The sequence below is a fragment of the Staurois parvus genome, unplaced genomic scaffold, assembly GCF_062004578.1.
Source record: "Staurois parvus isolate SC_StPar_1 unplaced genomic scaffold, SC_StPar_1.0 ptg000727l, whole genome shotgun sequence".
NCBI classification, from domain to species: Eukaryota; Metazoa; Chordata; class Amphibia; order Anura; family Ranidae; genus Staurois; species Staurois parvus.
In genome coordinates, this window is record NW_028318523.1 from 1733260 (window position 1) to 1739678 (window position 6419).

The window sequence follows — 6419 nt, forward strand, 5'->3', positions numbered from 1 at the left end:
AACTGTATATAGTTTTCACTTTGAAACTCTGAAAACTAAATAAAAAAAGATAACCTCAGATGTTTTTCAGTAAATTTTTTTACCTTTAGTTTTCACCATTTCACAAAAAGGCACAAATATTTGTTTAAAAAAATATACATATAATTGATATTAACTAATTACAGTTTTAACTTTTATGTTTAGTAGGAATTAAGCAGGATTTTTGTAAATTTTGCCATTTATGTATTCACTATTAATAATTTTGGTGTATTTTTAGTGAAAATATAGGTTTGATAAACATTTGCGTAAATATCACAGGGCCTATATAAATCAATAGCACCTTCCTTTTATTCTACCGATCCAATGCTTTCAGAATATCTATGGTTTGGAGGGGGGGGGGTTGTCATTTCACAAACTCTGAAACCTGTAAGAGAAAAATAAAAAAGCAATGGAAAAAATTGGAAAAATGGTCTGGCCATTCTATATGAAGGAAGAAAGAATGTCCATTATGTAAAAAACCATTCCCCATACTTTCTGATTAAAAAAACATATCAAATAAATATGCCACCCCCAAAATGACCCCTTTTTAGAAAGTGGACACTTATTTAAAAAAATAAATGAAGGTGCACTTAGCTTTTAAAAGTCACCAACTGAAACCAAGTGTGAGCCTTCTGTTATTATTGGAAGGTTGTTCAAAAGGAGGAAATGTTTAAAGGTTGAAATTGCATTGTGTACCATGGAAAGATTTAATGGACAAACCCAAAACATTTTAAACCTCCCTTTCCCCTGAAAACAATACCATGATTATTGGTGGTCACTGACACTATAAATCTCCATCCCCCTACCCATCATTGGTGGTTACTGGAACTTTAGGTTCACCTCAAAACTAAACATTGGTGGTCAGTGCACAGGGCATGCACATTAAGATAAACATACAAGTACATGCCATCCAACTGTTTAGGTACAGCAGCCAGATGTAAGAAGGTAAAGGCAACACAGTGGCTAAATGGTTGTCATTTCTGCATGGCAGTATGCATAGAAGGCCTTGCAAACCTGAGCCACTAACACCTGATGATAAATCGTTCAAGAGGCTCCCACACCTCTAGTAGAGTGCGCCCTAACCTGAAAGGGTGGATCCTTTCCATTCAAACCGATGGATCCAATGCTTTAGATGCTGCTTGCCCTTTCTTGGACGCTTCCAGAAATACAAATAAGGATTCAGATCTTTTGAGCTGTGCTGACATCTTCAGATAGATCCTGATGGCTCCTACTACATCCAAAGAATGCAGTAATCTCTCCGCCGCAGAACGAGGACTCGGAAAAAAGGAGGGCAGGACAAACTCCTGATTCCAATGAAAGCTAGAAACCACTTTGGGCAAAAAAGATGGATGATGGCGCAACACCATCTTACCCTGGTTTATAATTAAAATTGGCATCTTTCAAGAAAGACCTTCCAGATTCGACACCGTTCTTGCCGAAGTTACAAAAAAAACAAAACACTTTCCGAGGAAAAAAAAAACAAACCCCCCCCCTTTCTAAGTCAAAAGAACACGCGGAATATCACGAATAGGCTCACAAGGTTCCTTTTGCAAGCCATTCAACACTAAATTCAGGTCCCAAGGGCACAAGGGTGACAGGAGGAACCATACATAAGAAAAGGAGAGAAGCGCCTCTAAGTGCAATAAGTCTTTTTATTCAAGTCTAAATGTAGAAACACTCACATGTGTGAAGTAATCATAAGCTTAAAAACCGTGGTTAACAATAGTTAACGGTGGGGTGGTAACCCAGGTGAAGAGCCTTCATCTTACTGCGATGTGGGGAGGTCAGCTCTCGGCTGGAACAGCGTGTTGGCTGGAGGGGGAACAGCGGTGAGGCCGGCCGGCGTGCACGTCCTCCCTCAGAGCTGGATGGAACGCACGCTGGAACGCAGCGGCGGTGTGGCCGTGATGACGTCAGATCCCAGGGTGCACTGCCTTAAATACATGAGTTAAATTGAACACAGGAGGAACCATGCAAACTACCCCCCTGTAAAAAGGCCCAAATTAAAGAATGTGAAGGAACAGGCTTCTGGAAAAAAACAGATAAAGCTGAAAAAAACAGATAAAGCTGAGAAAATTCTCCCAATGACACATTTCCAAGAATGCCATGTCCTGGCCTCACACCATAAACAAAATAATAAAAAAAAAGTAAGAATTAAAAAAAAACATTATTTATTTTTTTAAAAATACTGTCACCAGTCAGTGTCCCTGCTCACTGCCATACCAGTTATGATTGACGCTGTACTACACCAGTGACAGTATGTAAAAAGAAAAAAGTGAAAAAATTTTTTTTTAAATTTCTCTTTTTTCCAAAAAATTGTGACAAAAAAATTACAACTTCAAAAAACGCGCCCTGCCTCTTACTAAATACCTTTGATTGTCTACGTTCCAAAAAGGGGTAATTTGGGGGTATTTGTACTGTTCTAGCATTTTAGGGCCTCAATACATCAGGATTCATCAATTTTCAAATATACTGTATATCCTATAGTTTGTGGACTGTATAACTTTCTTACAGACTAAATAATATACACTGATTTGGGTTATTTTCACCAAAGAAATGTAGCAGAATACATTGGCCTAAATTTATGAAGAAAGATTATTTATTTGCAAAATTGTATAACAGAAATGAAGAAAAACGCATATTTTTTTCAAAATTGTTGGCCTTTTTTCGTTTATTTAGAAAAAGATAAAAACCCCAGTGGCGAGTAAATACCACCAAAAGAAATCTCAATCTGTAGAAAAAATGATAAAAATGTAATATGGGTACAGTGGTGCATGACCACGCAATTGCCATTCAAAGTGTGACAGTGCTAAAATATATTGTCTATAAATAGTCCATAATAGCTCATCAATGTCATACAAGTCTATAGATGAGTGATTCCAGATTGTATGTTGTTAATAACTCAACCACATCACATCAGAGCATTAGCTCATCTCCAGAATCTTGGGAAACACCACCTAGCACAAGAATGTAAAAAACACAGAGCCATGTCTGGGGGATTAAACCTTTGGGCAGAATGAAGCTATTTTAGGCAGCCTTGCATATATATCTTCTCCAGTTGACAGGTGAGTAGATATTTGTAATTTTTAACCATTAAAGCATTTACTAAATTAACATCCTCCCTGAGCTCTCTGGGGGAGACTTACTAAATCTGGCATACACAGAATCCGGTGCAGCTGTGCATAGTAACCAATCAGCTTCTAGATTTTATTGTCAAAGTGTAATTGAAAAATATGAAGTTAGAAGCTGATTGGCTACTATACACAGTTGCAAAAGATTCCGTGTGCACCAGTTTTAGTAAGTCTCCCCTTCTGTGTTTTACATTCTGCCTAAAAGTTCAATAGTCTTTAGATAACCGCAATCGCAAAAATGATAGTTGCTGTACCAGGTTTTTTTTTATATATATATAACAGTACCCCCTAAAATGGCCCTTTCAGTATAAAAAATACTGTAAAACCTAAAGGCAGCCAAAATAAAAAAAAACAAAACAGAAAATTAAGTACAAGGGACATAATGTATGATTAGTAGAATTTGTCCCTTGTGCTGATGCCTCTTATTGTAGTTGAAATCCTCCTCCATCCATGTAATCTTCTGGTGTGGAGTAGGTTAATAGAACTGTGGAAGCTGTCACAGGCTCTCATTAGGAAGCCCAGCTATGCCCACCCTTTACCCTGTCCCGCCTAGCTGCTTCATTTACAGAAGTGCCATGTGGCGTCATCGTGCAAAGTGGCGGTGGCTGGATTACTGCAATTTGCTTTAATTTTACTGTCTGTAATGCACAGTACCTATTATGCATCAGATGACTGTGCATCTTTAACCGCATGCCGCCCAGCCACTGTACATATACGGCGGCAGGGCGGCACTTACAGGCAAAACCACGTTTTAAGACATGTGTTTTGTAAACAAATAGGGGGCACACGCGAGGCACGCCGCCGCCCTATTTGTCCCGCGGATCACCGCCGCAGATGTCAGTCGCCGGGTCACAGCCACTCCTTAGCGGCTATGTCCTGGCAATCGGCGGCAAACAGTGACAGAGCACAGCTGCAGTAGCTGTGCTGTCTGTCACTTCCTTCTCAGCTCGAGGATCAGCTGATCGAGAAAGAACAGTTTCTCTTTCTCGATCAGCCTTGTCCCGCCCAGTACACACCCCCACCCCCTAGTAAAACACTCCCCTCACTCCTATAACCCTTCCCTGCAAAATAAAGTTAACCCCTTCCTCCCCATTGCCATTAGTACAGTGTCAGTTTTTTTTTTTTTGCACTGATCACTGTATTAGTGATTTTGGGGATGTCAGTGACCCCAAGTCAGTACCCCCCAATGTCAAAATGTCCGCCGCAGTCCCGCAGTCCCGCCATAAGTCGCTGATCGCCGCCATAAGTCCCTGATCGCCGCCATAATTCGCTGATCGCCGCCATTGTTAGTATAAAAAAAACCCTAAAAATCCCAGTAACTTTCCCGCCATTTGTAAACGCTATAACTTTCACGTAAACCAATTAATTTACATGTATTGGGTTTTTTTTAGCAAAGACATGTCGCAGAATGCATTTTGGCAGAAATTTATGACTAAATTTGATTTTTGCATTTTTTTTTTACTGGACATGTTTTATAGCAAAAAGTCCAAAATATTGTTTTTTTTTCTCAAAATTGTCAGCTTTTTTTTTTATAGCGCAAAAAATAAAAACCGCACAGGCGATCAAATACCACCAAAAGAAAACTCAATTTGTGGGGAAAAAAGGATGTAAATTTAATTTATGTACCATATTACATGATCGCGCAATTGTCCGTTAAACTAGCGCAGCGCTGTATAGCAAAAAAATGGGGTAAATTGCAGTATTTATACCATAGTTTGTAGATGCTATAACGTCCACAAAAAGCAATCAATATACACTTATTGGGATTTTTTTTAGCAAAAACATGTAGCAGAATACATTTTGGCCTAAATTTATAACCAACTTTGAGTTTACTATATATTTTTTATAGCTGAAAATAAAAAATATTGTTTTTCTTCAAAATTTTTGGCCTTTTTTTGTTTATTGCGTGAAAAATAAAAAGCGCACAGGTGATCAAATTTCACAGAAAGAAAGCTCTATTTGTGTGAAAAAAAAGGACGTAAAGTTCGTTTGGGTGCAGCATTGCATGACCGCGCAATTATCAGTTGAATTAGTGCAGCGCCGAGTAGCAAAAAGAGGCCTGGTCATTAGGGGGGGTAAATCCTCTGGAGCTCAAGTGGTTAAGCTCTTAATAAAGGAGTTTCTTAACTGCTACACTATGAGGCTATACTTTCTTTTAAACTCCTGATGTGATCAAAGGAAAAGCAACATTTGTCCTGACTGGGGCTATTCCCACATGTGTTACAGATCACTCAATTCTTGGGGGTCACTCTAGTCTAGTAAGCAGTACATGTTACCTGTCCTGTCCCTAGTGGAGATGCTGAAATTCCGGTGATTTCCTTGCATGGAAGAATCATGACTAATGGCACTAGAGTCATCTTGAAACACACTGTGACTGTCTATGTGTTTTGTTTGCACCTGTGGCTGTAATGTGACTATGATGGACACTATTTTGTGCACTCACACAAATAATAATAATCACTCTTAAAAACCTAAATCTCCCTAGGTGCAAAAAAGTTCCACTTTCACCCCCGAAAGTTCAAAAGTCAATATAACAATCTTCCAGAATCTGTGATATCCTCAAAAACTTTTTTTATACGTGCTCTCAGATTTAGTCTACCTTCATGGAGATATTCCTTTAATCCATGAAATCCTCAAAAAAAAAAATGGAAAAACAATATAGTGCATTATCCCACACAAAAAACATATGAACAAAAACAGACAAGGGAAAACTCTCATCGTGCATTACCGTGGTAACTCACATATTTATTGAATAAACAAATGGATATATACTCACAAACCAATGGAAATAAAAGCAGAATGTGTGGTCCGCAATGACAATGGATGCAATGTTGTGCCCTTAATAAGGATAAGTTGACGCGTTTAGGGAGATGAACCCCCTTCCTCAGAGCTCTGGTGTTTTTGTTCACCAGTGTCCAGATTTCCCGATCTTTACAGGGCAGCACCTCTCCGTTTGGCATTCCTAATTTCCTATAGTCTGCATGAAGATTTAAGCGCTGGTTTCGTTTGTCTTTGGATTACAAAAAAAACATATAATCATATACTCCAAAACCGTGTTCCACTCTGTCTTTTCTTTCTTCAATAATTCCTCAAAAAAAACAAAAACAATAATAGTGGTTTTTTTTGAGGAATTATCGAAGAAAAAAAAGATAGAGTGGAACACAGTTTTGGAGTGTATGATATTGAGAGCTTTAAACAAGTTTTGATAGGGTAAAGGTGTTTAGTACAGCCATTTAGATGTGGACACTAAGCGGGGTGGCACATCAGTAA